A 14,031-nucleotide genomic window follows, 5' to 3' on the forward strand; every position below is an offset into this window, starting at 1 on the left:
TGGTTCTCATACTAATTTTGTTAGTCTCCTTGAAAAGATGGACATGGATAGAATAAGATACACTAATAATATTGATGATGGTGGGGAGATCAAAGCACCAATACCATGTAAACTCCTAGCTATGAATGATGCACTAGAAAATAACTATGCTTGGCTTGTTCCTGAAAATTTGTTTGATGAGAGTAGCACGCCTAAGACTAATGAAATGGGAGATGCTAAAACTTATGTATCTAATATACTATGCCTGGTTGAGAAAACTCCGCACCCCGCTGAGAATGCACCACCCTTCGATAATACTTGATACACACTTTCTGCGCCTAGCTGAAAGGCGTTAAAGAAAAGCGCTTATGGGAGACAACCCATGTTTTTACCTACAGTACTTTGTTTTTATTTTGTGTCTTGGAAGTTGTTTACTACTGTAGCAACCTCTCCTTATCTTAGTTTTGTGTTTTGTTGTGCCAAGTAAAGTCTTTGATAGAAAAGTTCATACTAGATTTGGATTACTGCGCAGTTTCAGATTTCTTTGCTGTCACGAATTCCGACCTGCCTCTCTGTAGGTAGCTCAGAAAAATATGCCAATTTACGTGCGTGATCCTCAGATATGTACGCAACTTTCATTCAATTTGGGCATTTTCATTTGAGTAAGTCTGGTGCCATTTTAAAATTCGTCAATACGAACTGTTCTGTTTTGACAGATTCTGCCTTTTATTTCGCATTGCCTCTTTTGCTATGTTGGATGAATTTCTTTGATCCATTAATGTCCAGTAGCTTTATGCAATGTCCAGAAGTGTTAAGAATGATTGTGTCACCTCTGAACATGTTAATTTTTATTGTGCACTAACCCTCTAATGAGTTGTTTCGAGTTTGGTGTGGAGGAAGTTTTCAAGGATCAAGAGAGGAGTATGATGCAACATGATCAAGGAGAGTGAAAGCTCTAAGCTTGGGGATGCCCCGGTGGTTCACCCCTGCATATTCTAAGAAGACTCAAGCGTCTAAGCTTGGGGATGCCCAAGGCATCCCCTTCTTCATCGACAACATTATCAGGTTCCTCCCCTGAAACTATATTTTTATTCCATCACATCTTATGTGCTTTGCTTGGAGCGTCGGTTTGTTTTTGTTTTTTGTTTTGTTTGAATAAAATGGATCCTAGCATTCACTATATGGGAGAGAGACACGCTCCGCTGTAGCATATGGACAAGTATGTCCTTAGTTTCTACTCATAGTATTCATGGCGAAGTTTCTTCTTCGTTAAATTGTTATATGGTTGGAATTGGAAAATGATACATGTAGTAATTGCTATAAATGTCTTGGGTAATGTGATACTTGGCAATTGTTGTGCTCATGTTTAAGCTCTTGCATCATATGCTTTGCACCCATTAATGAAGAAATACATAGAGCATGCTAAAATTTGGTTTGCATATTTGGTCTCTCTAAGGTCTAGATAATTTCTAGTATTGAGTTTTGAACAACAAGGAAGACGGTGTAGAGTCTTATAATGTTTACAATATGTCTTTTATGTGAGTTTTGCTGCACCGGTTCATCCTTGTGTTTGTTTCAAATAAGCCTTGCTAGCGTAAACCTTGTATCGAGAGGGAATACTTCTCATGCATCCAAAATACTTGAGCCAACCACTATGCCATTTGTGTCCACCATACCTACCTACTACATGGTATTTTTCCGCCATTCCAAAGTAAATTGCTTGAGTGCTACCTTTAAAATTCCATCATTCGCCTTACAATATATAGCTCATGGGACAAATAGCTTAAAAACTATTGTGGTATTGAATACGTACTTATGCACTTTATCTCTTATTAAGTTGCTTGTTGTGCGATAACCATGTTCACTGGGAACGCCATCAACTACTCTTTGTTGAATTTCATGTGAGTTGCTATGCATGTTCGTCTTGTCTGAAGTAAGAGCGATCTACCACCTTATGGTTAAGCATGCATATTGTTAGAGAAGAATATTGGGCCGCTAACTAAAGCCATGATCCATGGTGGAAGTTTCAGTTTTGGACATATATCCTCAATCTCAAATGAGAAAATTAGTAATTGTTGTTACATGCTTATGCATAAAAGAGGAGTCCATTATCTGTTGTCTATGTTGTCCCGGTATGGATGTCTAAGTTGAGAATAATCAATAGCGAGAAATCCAATGCGAGCTTTCTCCTTAGACCTTTGTACAGGCGGCATAGAGGTACCCCTTTGTGACACTTGGTTAAAACATGTGCATTGTGATGATCCGGTAGTCCAAGCTAATTAGGACAAGGTGCGGGCACTATTAGTATACTATGCATGAGGCTGGCAACTTGTAAGATATAATTTGCATGATACATATGCTTTATTACTACTGTTGACAAAATTGTTTCATGTTTTCAAAATCAAAGCTCTAGCACAAATATAGCAATCGATGCTTTTCCTCTATGGAGGACAATTCTTTTACTTTCAATGTTGAGTCAGTTCACCTATTTCTCTCCACCTCAAGAAGCAAACACTTGTGTGAACTGTGCATTGATTCCTACATACTTGCTTATTGCACTTATTATATTACTCTATGTTGACAATATCCATGAGATATACATGTTATAAGTTGGAAGCAACCGCTGAAACTTAATCTTCCTTTGTGTTGCTTCAATGCCTTTACTTTGAATTATTGCTTTATGAGTTAACTCTTATGCAAGACTTATTGATGCTTGTCTTGAAGTGCTATTCATGAAAAGTCTTTGCTATATGATTCACTTGTTTACTCATGTCATATACATTGTTTTGATCGCTGCATTCACTACATATGCTTTACAAATAGTATGATCAAGATTATGATGGCATGTCACTCCAGAAATTATCTGTGTTATCGTTTTACCTGCTCGGGACGAGCAGAACTAAGCTTGGGGATGCTGATACGTCTCCGACGTATCGATAATTTCTTATGTTCCATGCCACATTATTGATGTTATCTACATGTTTTATGCACACTTTATGTCATATTCGTGCATTTTCTGGAACTAACCTATTAACAAGATGCCGAAGTGCCGCTTTGTTTTTCTGCTGTTTTTGGTTTCAGAAATCCTAGTAACGAAATATTCTCGGAATTGGACGAAATCAACGCCCAGGGTCCTATTTTGCCACGAAGCTTCCAGAAGTCCGAAGAGGAGACGAAGTGGGGCCACGAGGTGCCCAAACCCTAGGGCGGCGCGCCCCCCCCCTTGGCCGCGCGGCCCTGTGGTGTGGGGCCCTCGTGCCCCCTCCTGACTTGCCCTTCCGCCTACTTAAAGCCTCCGTCGCGAAACCCCCGTGCACGAGAGCCACGATACGGAAAACCTTACCGAGACACCGCCGCCGCCGATCCCATCTCGGGGATCCAGAGATCGCCTCCGGCACCTGCCGGAGAGGGGATTCATCTCCCGGAGGACTCTACGCCGCCATGGTCGCCTCCGGAGTGATGTGTGAGTAGTCTACCCCTGGACTATGGGTCCATAGCAGTAGCTAGATGGTTGTCTTCTCCCCATTGTGCTTCATTGTCGGATCTTGTGAGCTGCCTAACATGATCAAGATCATCTATCTGTAATTCTATATGTTGCGTTTGTTGGGATCCGATGAATAGAGAATACTTGTTATGTTGATTATCAAAGTTATGTCTATGTGTTGTTTATGATCTTGCATGCTCTCCGTTACTAGTAGATGCTCTGGCCAAGTAGATGCTTGTAACTCCAAGAGGGAGTATTTATGCTCGATAGTGGGTTCATGCCTACATTGATACCGGGACGATGAGAAAAGTTCTAAGGTTGTGTTGTGCCGTTGCCACTAGAGATAAAACATTGATGCTATGTCTAAGGAGGGAGTTGTTGATTACATTACGCACCATACTTAATGCAATTGTCATTGCTTTGCAACTTAATACCGGAGGGTTCGGATGATAACCTGAAGGTGGACTTTTTAGGCATAGATGCAGTTGGATGGCGGTCTATGTACTTTGTCGTAATGCCCAATTAAATCTCACTATACTCATCATAATATGTATGTGCATGGTCATGCCCTCTTTATTTGTCAATTGCCCAACTGTAATTTGTTCACCCAACATGCTGTTTATTTTATGGGAGAGACACCTCTAGTGAACTGTGGACCCCGGTCCAATTCTCTTTACTGAAATACAATCTCTTAATCTTTGTTCTCTTGTTTTCTGCAAACAATCATCTTCCACACAATACGGTTAATCCTTTGTTACAGCAAGCCGGTGAGATTGACAACCTCACTGTTTCGTTGGGGCAAAGTACTTTGGTTGTGTTGTGCAGGTTCCACGTTGGCGCCGGAATCTCTGGTGTTGCGCCGCACTACATCCCGCCGCCATCAACCTTCAACGTGCTTCTTGACTCCTACTGGTTCGATTAAACCTTGGTTTCTTACTAAGGGAAACTTGCCGCTGTGCGCATCACACCTTCCTCTTGGGGTTCCCAACGGACGTGTCAACCACACGCATCACGCACCGCCCACCGAGAAGCAGTCACATGTGAGATCGAGGTGGAGACGTCACCGGCATCCTCGAGGCGCGGCCGCCCTTCTACGAGCCAGAGTCGACTCAAGGTATGAATCCATGCATTGTCGCGCCCCTTCTGCATATGAAGTGGGGTGCCTTAGATTTATTGTTCTTCTCTTACGATTATTTATAGCCGAACATGTGTGCTCTTTCTCTGAATAAATTGCTTGAAAAGCTAACCAACAAGTTACTTAAATTCACTTCGTTCTTAATCTTGCGTGCTAATTTTGTTATTGTTGCTGACAGTGGTGCGCGCAAGGAAATTTATTTGTGGGTGTGCTGAGCTGTTAGGCCTAAGTCGAAATCCTCAGCTAAACAAGGCCTCAGCTTAACACATAAAAAAGGTGTTCAATCTCGCCCACAATGTCCTCTTCTTTCCTCTTCCTTTATTGGAACTTGTTTTGCAGACAAGAAAAGTGGCACGTCTAATGTGAGTAAACCCCTCTTAGCGAAAATCAGCTACGAGCAAGATTTTATGTATTGTGGATGCCCCAATTGACTCTCATCCCCAATGTAGTCTTTTTTATGTCAGTATAGACTTCTTTACTGGATGTATACTATTGTACATGGCATGCATTTGCCTAATGAGGAGCATTGTATTGCCATTCTAGCCAACCTGATCGATCTGTCAAGCTTCATGCACGAGATGCCATGTTTAATTTACTCCCTCGCTCCGATCCATATTTCTTGGTGTAAAATGAATGTGAATCGGAGGGAGTACTCTTCTTAGATAGTACTATACCATTTCAAAAAAAAGTACTACTACATCACAAATGCATCAAAAGAGTACTACATCACAAGACCACCACGGTTTTACTAGTAGAGTTTAATGCTTAACTTCCAAAGGGAATAAGATTACACATATGAACTTTAAACAAAGCGATGTCCGACGTCTGCTTGTTTTGTGAGCACAACATAAATAATACTACCCCCGTCCATACATAAGTGACTAAACTTTGTCTAGAGATGGTTTCATCTATATCTGTTTTTAGTGTGTAGATACATCCGTATCTTGAAGGAAAAAGGTGAGCCGCTAACTTTTTGAATAGAGTGAGTAATACAATTCGGATAAACAATGGTGTAGTAAAACAAATACTCCTGCCCATCATAAAACAAAACACAGACTGACTCAAATATATGTACAGATCACAAAAAAGGTTTCATCAGAACCCGAACATATACATGCAGAGATGACCGTTTGATCACATAAAACAAAGGTTTCGTGGCATATTTATGCCCCCAAAAAAAGCAGACGTCGGACAGCGCCAACGTACTAGCAGCTACCACTATGGAGCTGCAGTACAAACAAATGGTGCAGCGACATTTCCACCAGAACGAAAACTAAAAGACATCAGACCAAACAAAAGCTGGGCTATCACTTCTTGCCCAAACAAGCCTTGCTCCTTCATATGCGACTTCCTTTTCTCTTATGGATGTTGAACTTTGAATTAGATGGGTTCCTGACAATGCGTTCTTTTTCGTGTCCTTGATGTTGCACTCTGGATCGGGTCGGTTACTGTCAGGAAATGAACAAATTGATCAGCAAAAGTCATATGTAAATGAATGCAAAGGTTACATATGAATGACTAACCCGGTCTAACTGAGTAGGGATGTAAAGTGCACCAACGTCTAGCAGAGTTGTACTTTCTCCACTGCCAGTTGCTCATATCTAATTGGAATACTCCCTCCTTTGCCCTTACAACCAGTTCATTTTTGTCCTCAAATACGCAGAGTAACCTTCCTGCATGTTTCCAATTGTATGGAAATGATGTGTCAAGGCCAAGAAAAGTATCCAATTCAAAATTTATATGACATGTCCATGACTCGTGATCGCCTGTTGATGATCTTGTACTGGCCCATGTTTGCAGGGTGAAGTCTCTTATAACAGCAAGGGCAACATCTCCATTATGTCCCTTGAAGATGTGAATGTTAAGCATGAATATATCATGCGTCTCATGAGGGCACTGAATATATTTCAGAGCCTTCTTTGCATGGTCAAGCTCAATGATATATCTAGACTTCGTTGGCCAGTACAAAATACCCCCTATGAGAGTTGCTGGTCTACGGTCAATCTCTGACAGCATCGGAGTTGATCGAGCTAGAAACTCCCATTCTTTTGAATCTGGTGAGTAGATATGAGCCTGTGCATCGTAACTTTTAGTTGTTATCCAAACAACCGAGAACTTGCAACAATGTGTAAATGGTTCAGAGTTGTTTCTCGAACAGAGAATTGAGCCGCTGCTTTCAATTGTGTGATTGCGCCACAATGGTGGTTCTGGTATCGCTGTGAGAACTTGCCTAATTTGATCCCAGACTGATATATACCCACCGGATACATTAGAATGGAGAAGCACCATACCATCTCAGCATCCCAGGACATAGATTTTGGGACCGTTCACTTCAGACGGGGTTGCCAGCATCTGCAAGATGGCCGGGTGAAGATCATGCTCTGTGATGAATCGATTGTCCTCGGAGTTGTTGGTGAAAAATCCTAGCAACGGGTTTCCTCCATTGTGTGACACAGTTAGCTTTCTGAAATAATTGCTTCCCATACATTGCCTCCATGATTTCTTGGTGCCTGATGCAGCTAGTAAGCAGGTTGGATGGGGAGGAAGCCTTACAAGAATCTGAGAGACTACATCTTCAGGCAGATTGTTGATTGTTGTGGGTGTCCTTCGACTGAAGCTGGTAGGATTACGCAAATCGCACGATGCATCGTCAAAATTATGTAAACAGCATATTGCATCATCTAATTTTTTAAACAAAATGCAACATCTAATTTGACTAAACAGCAAAATGCATCATCTAATTCATCATCAAAGTTTCCTAAACTACACGGTGCATCAACAAAATCAAAATAGTGTAAACAGCGCAATGCATCAGCAAAATCAAAATAATGTAAACAAGACAATGCATCAGCAAAATCAAAATAATGTGAACAGCACAATGCATCAGCAAAATCAAAATAATGTAAACAGGACAATGCAAAAACACCACAAAAATAGGACGCACCAACGGAAGGCAATCTCGCATCTACAGTAATAATTTGCTAACGTGTCAACACGATTGGAGGAAAAGGAGACATCTACAGGACCCAAAACGCTGTGGTAACATCAGATGGGGTTAGCTTTGATATAGGTAATAAAATGTAAACAGCACAATGCATCATATAAGTTGACAGCAAAATTCTTCATCGAAATTTCCCACACTGCTCAAGGAATCAGAAAAATTACCTAAAAGGCTAAAAGAGCGAAATGCATCATCAGAGTAAAATATATGTAAACAGTACAATGCATCATCCAACTTTTGGCTAAACAGCAGAGAGCATTAGCTAGGTTGACAGAAAAAAAAATCACCATGAAAAATTCCTGAAGAGGACAGTGCATCAGAAAAAATACTACCTAAAAAGCATAATGAATCACCCAAATTACAAAAGAAGCAGAATGCATCATCAAAAATACAAAAACATCACAATGCACATCACGTCTGGTTTGGGCAAAAAAAAACCAATCCACCAGATCTAACCGCATTGCAGTTGGGGAAGGTAGAACTTACAAAGGGGTTGACGAGTCATGATCATATGCAAAAAGCGCCGCCTTAGATGAAGTCTCCATCCAAGCTCTCGACGCGTTCAAAGCAGCCAGCTTCGAAGCCTCCGACGGTTCTCCCGGCTGCGCCGCCAAAACTCTCGAAGCACGCACCAAGACTTTCCAACAAAATGCCGCTTCGATACGAGCATTTGCCAGCGCCACAGCGCCCGGGCCCGTCCTAGCCACCGCCTTCGCCTTTGCCTCCGCCTCCGCCTCCGCATCCGCTTTACATGTCTCCGCCGATGCATGCAGAGCATCCGTCTCCGCTTTCCATGTATCCGCCGACGCAGTGTAGGCATCGAGCGACGCCGTTTTCATTTCCTAGAAAACCCAGTAAGTTACTCACATTGCAATCCCCAAATTAAGGTTATATCGAACAAAATGACCGATGAACCTCTCTACTCGCCGGAGGTTGGAGATGTACATACCTGCGAAGATCGGTCCGGTGGTGCTTGACGGTGGTGCGTCGGGGACGGGGGAGAACTCGGCGGGGAGAATGGTGGCGCGTCCCAAGACGGCGGCGCGGAGAGGGGCGACGGTGCGGTCATCGAACCTCGGCATGACGATATTTTGTATATATATATGAGAAGAAGAATAAAGTCTGGTCGAATGAGGCAGCGCGACCGGCAGAGTACAACCGAAGGCTACTAGTGCTACCTTGGAGTACTGTAGTAATATAACATAATAAAAATAATGGCCTTGTTTAAACCACTCTTGTCAGTGTGTCATCGCGTCCAAATTTAATGGATTCTGTGGAAATCGGAATAATGCTGTAAAAACTCTCATATATAGCATGCACCGACACTTTTTAACAAAATGTTGTCTCCATTTCATAGCAGACTGCTTGCACACTGGGATACTATGCTGACATGACGAAGGGCGCAGAAGTATTTTGGAGTATTTCATTCGAGAAGATCGGGGCGACGGTGCGTCTTTGGAGGGAATACCGTGTGGTGTGTCTTTGGAGGGAATAACGTACGTACTTAGGAGTATTTCATCCGAGCAGACTGCTTGCACACTGGGATACGATGCTGACATGACGAAGGGCGCAGAAGTTTGCGTGAATGGTTGTACTACCATCCGACCATTAGTATAATCATTGCGCGATAGCTTACACGAGAAGGAAAAGAGCCGAACAGCTGTGGATAATAAAAGCATTTGGTTCTTCGAGGATCCTTCTTCTACTGCCTTCTCAAAGGAGTACTACTATTGTAAATAATTTATTTTTTTGTTTTTCTGGGACCTTCGGGTCCCTTCCCCGTTGAAAAGTGAAGTGTTCTATTCGAATACATTCATATGCCTATGTTTCTATTTTTACAAGCAAATAAATAACAAAGGATGACTCAATGCACAAGTTGATCTCATTTTGAACTTTTTTTAAACTTCTTCTATTGTATTCAAATTTGATTAGAAGGAGTCGATCGATTGTACACGCCAATCGTATAGCTCGGTGGGTGGATTGGCATTTGAAGTTTGGTCATTATGTTCCAAGTATTTCCTGTTAGAATTTATGGCATGTATGTAGTTACATATCCTACATTATTTCAATTATGAGTTTAATTACTAGGCAAAAGCTTAATAAATCCATATATAGTTGCAGATTAAGATCAACAAATCTTTGAACCTATATCTACAAAATTGATGGCCATTCATGCATGCATCCTACCCATAATAATTAATTAAGGTCTCGATCTCTATACTGCTCACAAAGTTTGGAATTCTGGCAAATATGCAACTTGTTTCATTAATTTACCATGGCGAGATAGATGCATGCACATCGATCTCTTAAAAAATATGGTCATATATGTTAAATATAAGTTTGTAAAGGATTTGGCATCCATATATGCTCACCGGATATATAGATAAGGCCAAGCAAACACATCGAATATTTGTGAAGAAATATTTTTGCTAGAACCTTCAAATTTTTAGATTTACATCACACATAAAGAACACACCTTTTATTTCGCCAGGTTTGTGCACTAATAAAGTACTCCTACAGTACTAGAAATTGGATTGTTCTACTCCGGAGTGATATGCTCACCGGAGTATTTTTGGATCTTAGCTGGAGCGGCGTTTGGCGGTTGCACGAAGCCGTGCTGGATGTTAAGCCTGTCGAGGCACGCCTGGTGGAAAGCGTGCGCCACCTTAGCCTCATCGGCGCGCCGCTGCAATGCTGCGTCCCTGGGATTTGCCGCCGCCGCATTCTTAGCCTGCACGAAAGCTTGCAGAGCATCCCGGCATCTATAGAGTGCCGGGAACATCACGTTATATACGAGCTCCTTGGCGGTGCTGCTCTTGCAAAGGGCATCGCCGTGATGCGCTTCGAAAGAACGGCCTGGCTCCACCGCAGGCACCGCCTGAAGTGCGGTCGGATTAGGCGGCTGGCCACGGGAGCTCCCTGCCTCCGCATCGTTCGCGCCGGCCGGGAAGGGGATCTCACCTGCTGACAAAGAAAACCATGCGGCATGCGCGGGCGGAAAAGCCGGCCAGGGCCGAGCGGGCGTCGCATGCGGGGTTGCGTGGGAGATCCCTGCCTCTGCATCCATCGGCCCGCACGGGAAGCGGCTGGCGAGGGGCTCCACGGCCAGCGCCGCCGCCGCGGGCTGAACAACCGGCCAGTGCAGAGCGGGCGGGTTATGGCGGCTGGCGAAGGCGGCGCTGATGCTCCGCTTCCTCGTCGGTGGTAGGACTACGCGCGCGGCGACCAGAGCCAAGTCGGAAGGCCATAGCTATGTCGATTGGTCACTTAAGCTGGAGAGGTTCTCTTACCATTTCGGAGAAGCGGAGTAAGAGGAAGTTGTTGCTTATAATAAAAATATCTCGGGTTCACTGCCACGTTGGGTTAAGAGGGGCAAAGTTGGTCAATGCCTAGGAAGTTGGAATCGTTTTGGCCCCAATTTAATTACCTTACGGTTCCTCTCTCGGTCTCTCCCACCTCTTCACTATCCCTCCCCTTGCCTCCTTTCATGTTTCATCGTAGTGCATCTTGTTTTTCTAGCACCTTCACAAAAATCATACACATTTGGCCGATTCTGTCATTGTGTGCACTAATAAAGTAAAAAAATCGATTATATGTGAATAAACGTTTAATACACTAGCTCGCAAAGATGTTTCTCAAGGCGATATGCACAATGCACACCAAAAAGCTTCATTTTGGATTGACTAATAATTAAGAAGGATCCAAACTTACTTTTTCATTTTCATGTTTTAAACTTATTTAAATCTTGGTCAAACCAAGGATTTGACCAAGATTCAAATGGGCATAAAAATCTTAAAAAATGAAAAAATGAAAAACCAAAACACATAGCCTTCTTATGTCATATAGTAAGCATCATTCAAGTTCATAACCAAGGTTTAGACATATTCAAACTAGACAAATCATGTATCTACCCACTAACCCTAAACTCTGTCTTATGAAGTCAAGCATGCATGAAGAGAATTGGTTTTGGGTTTCAAACATGGAAATTCCAAAAATCTGCCAAAAAAGCTTCATTTTGGATTGACTAATAATTAAGAAGGATCAAAACTTACTTTTTCATTTTTCATGTTTTAAACTTGTTTAAATCTTGGTTGATGGGCATAAAAATTCTAAAAAAATAGAAAAAATGAAAAAATAAAACACATAGCCTTCTTACGCCATATAGTAAGCAGCATTCAAGTTCATAACCAAGGTTTACACATATTCAAACGACACAAATCATGTATCTACCCCTAACCCTAAACTCTATCTTATGAAGTCAAGCATGCACGAAGAGAAGTTGTTTTGGGTTTCAAACATGAAAATTTCAAGAACCTCGGAAAATCTTCATTTTATAGTGACTAAGAAGGATCTAGGCTTACCTTTTCATTTTCATGTTTTAAACTTGTTTAAATCCTGGTCAAACCTAGGATTTGACCAAAATTTAAATGGGCATAAAATTAAAAAAACAGATAAATGAAAAAAAAAGCACATAGTCTTCTTATGTCATATAGTAAGCATTAAAGTTGGTAAACAAGGTCTAGCATATTCAAACTAGACAAATCATGTATCTACCCCCTAACCCCTAAACTATGTCTTATGTAGTCAAGCATGAAGAGAAGTGGTTTTGGGTTTCAGACATGGAAATTTCAAAAACCTATCAAAAGCTTCCTTTTAGAGTGATAAGAAGGATCCATATGCTTACCTTTTCATTTTCATATTTTAAACTTGTTTAAATCATTGTCAAACCTAGGATTTGACCAAGATTCAAATGGGCATAAATTTAAAAAAAAATCAGAAAAGTGAAAAACAAAAGCACATAGTCTTCTTATGTCACATATATAGTAAGCATTCAGATAAACAAGGTCTAGAAATATTCAAATAAGACAAATCATGTATCTACCCCTAACCCTGAACTCTGTCTTATGAAGTCAAGCATGATGAGAAGTATTTTTTTGGTTTCAAACATGGAAATTTCAAAAACCTCCCAAAAGCTTCATTTTAGAGAGACTAAGAAGGATCCAGGCTTACCTTTTCATTTTCATGTTTTACACTTGTTTAAATCTTGGTCAAACCTAGGATTTGACCAATATTGAAATGGGCATAAAATAAATAAAAGTAAAAAAACCAAACCACATAGTCTTCTTATGTCATATAGTAAGCATTCAAGTTCATAAACAAGGTCTAGATATATTCAAACCAGACAAATCATGTACCCCCTAACCCTAAACTCTGTCTTAATTATATATGAAGTCAAGCATGAAGAGAAGTGTGGTTTTGGGTTTCAAACATGGAAATTTCAAGAACATCCCAAAAGCTTCATTTTAGAGCGACCAAGAAGGATACATGCTTCCCTTTTCATTTTCATGTTCTATACTTGTTTAAATCTTGGTCAAACCTAGGATTTGACCAAGATTCAAATGTGCATCAAAATTCAAAAAAAAAACAGAAAAATGAAAAACCAAAGCACATGGTTTTCTTATGTCATATCGTAAGCATTCAAGTTGATAAACAAGGTCTAGATATATCCAAACCAAACAAATCATGTATGGATCTACCCCCTGTCGATCTTATGAAGTCTAGCATGAAGAAAGGTCGTTTTGGGTTTCAAACATGAAATTTCAAGATGAACATCCCAAAAGATTCATTTTAGAGCGACTAAGAAGGATACAGGCTTCCCTTTTCATTTTCATGTTCTATACTTGTTTAAATCTTGGTCAAACCTAGGATTTGACCAAGATTCAAATGTGCATAAAATAAAAAAAAATAAAAAAATAAAAACCAAAGCGCACATAGTCTTCTTATGTCATATAGTAAGCATTAAAGTTGATAAACAAGGTCTAGACATATTCAAACAAGAAAAATCATGTATCTACCCCCTAACCCTAAACTTTGTCTTATGTAGTCAAGCATGAAGAGAAGTGGTTTTGGGTTTCAAACATGGAAAGTTCAAAAACCTCCCAAAAACTTCATTTTAGAGTGACTAAGAAGGATACATGCTTCCCTTTTCATTTTCATGTTTTAAACTTATTTAAATCTTGGTCAAACCTAGGATTTGACCAAGATACAAATGGGCACAAAAAATAAAAAAATAAAAGCACATAGTCTTCTTATGTCATATCGTAAGCATTCAAGTTGATAAACATGGTCTAGATATATATATCCAAACCAAACAAATCATGTATGGATCTATACCCCTGTCGATCTTATGAAGTCTAGCATGAAGAAAGGTCGTTTTGGGTTTCAAACATGGAAATTTCAAGATGAACATCCCAAAAGATTCATTTTAGAGCGACTAAGAAGGATACGGGCTTCCCTTTTCATTTTCATGTTCTATACTTGTTTAAATCTTGGTCAAACCTAGGATTTGACCAAGATTCAAATGTGCATCAAAATTCCAAAAAAAAATCAGAAAAATGAAAAACCAAAGCACATGGTTTTCTTATGTCATAT

The sequence above is a fragment of the Lolium perenne genome, chromosome 7 (assembly GCF_019359855.2).
Source record: "Lolium perenne isolate Kyuss_39 chromosome 7, Kyuss_2.0, whole genome shotgun sequence".
In the NCBI taxonomy this organism is placed as follows: Eukaryota; Viridiplantae; Streptophyta; class Magnoliopsida; order Poales; family Poaceae; genus Lolium; species Lolium perenne.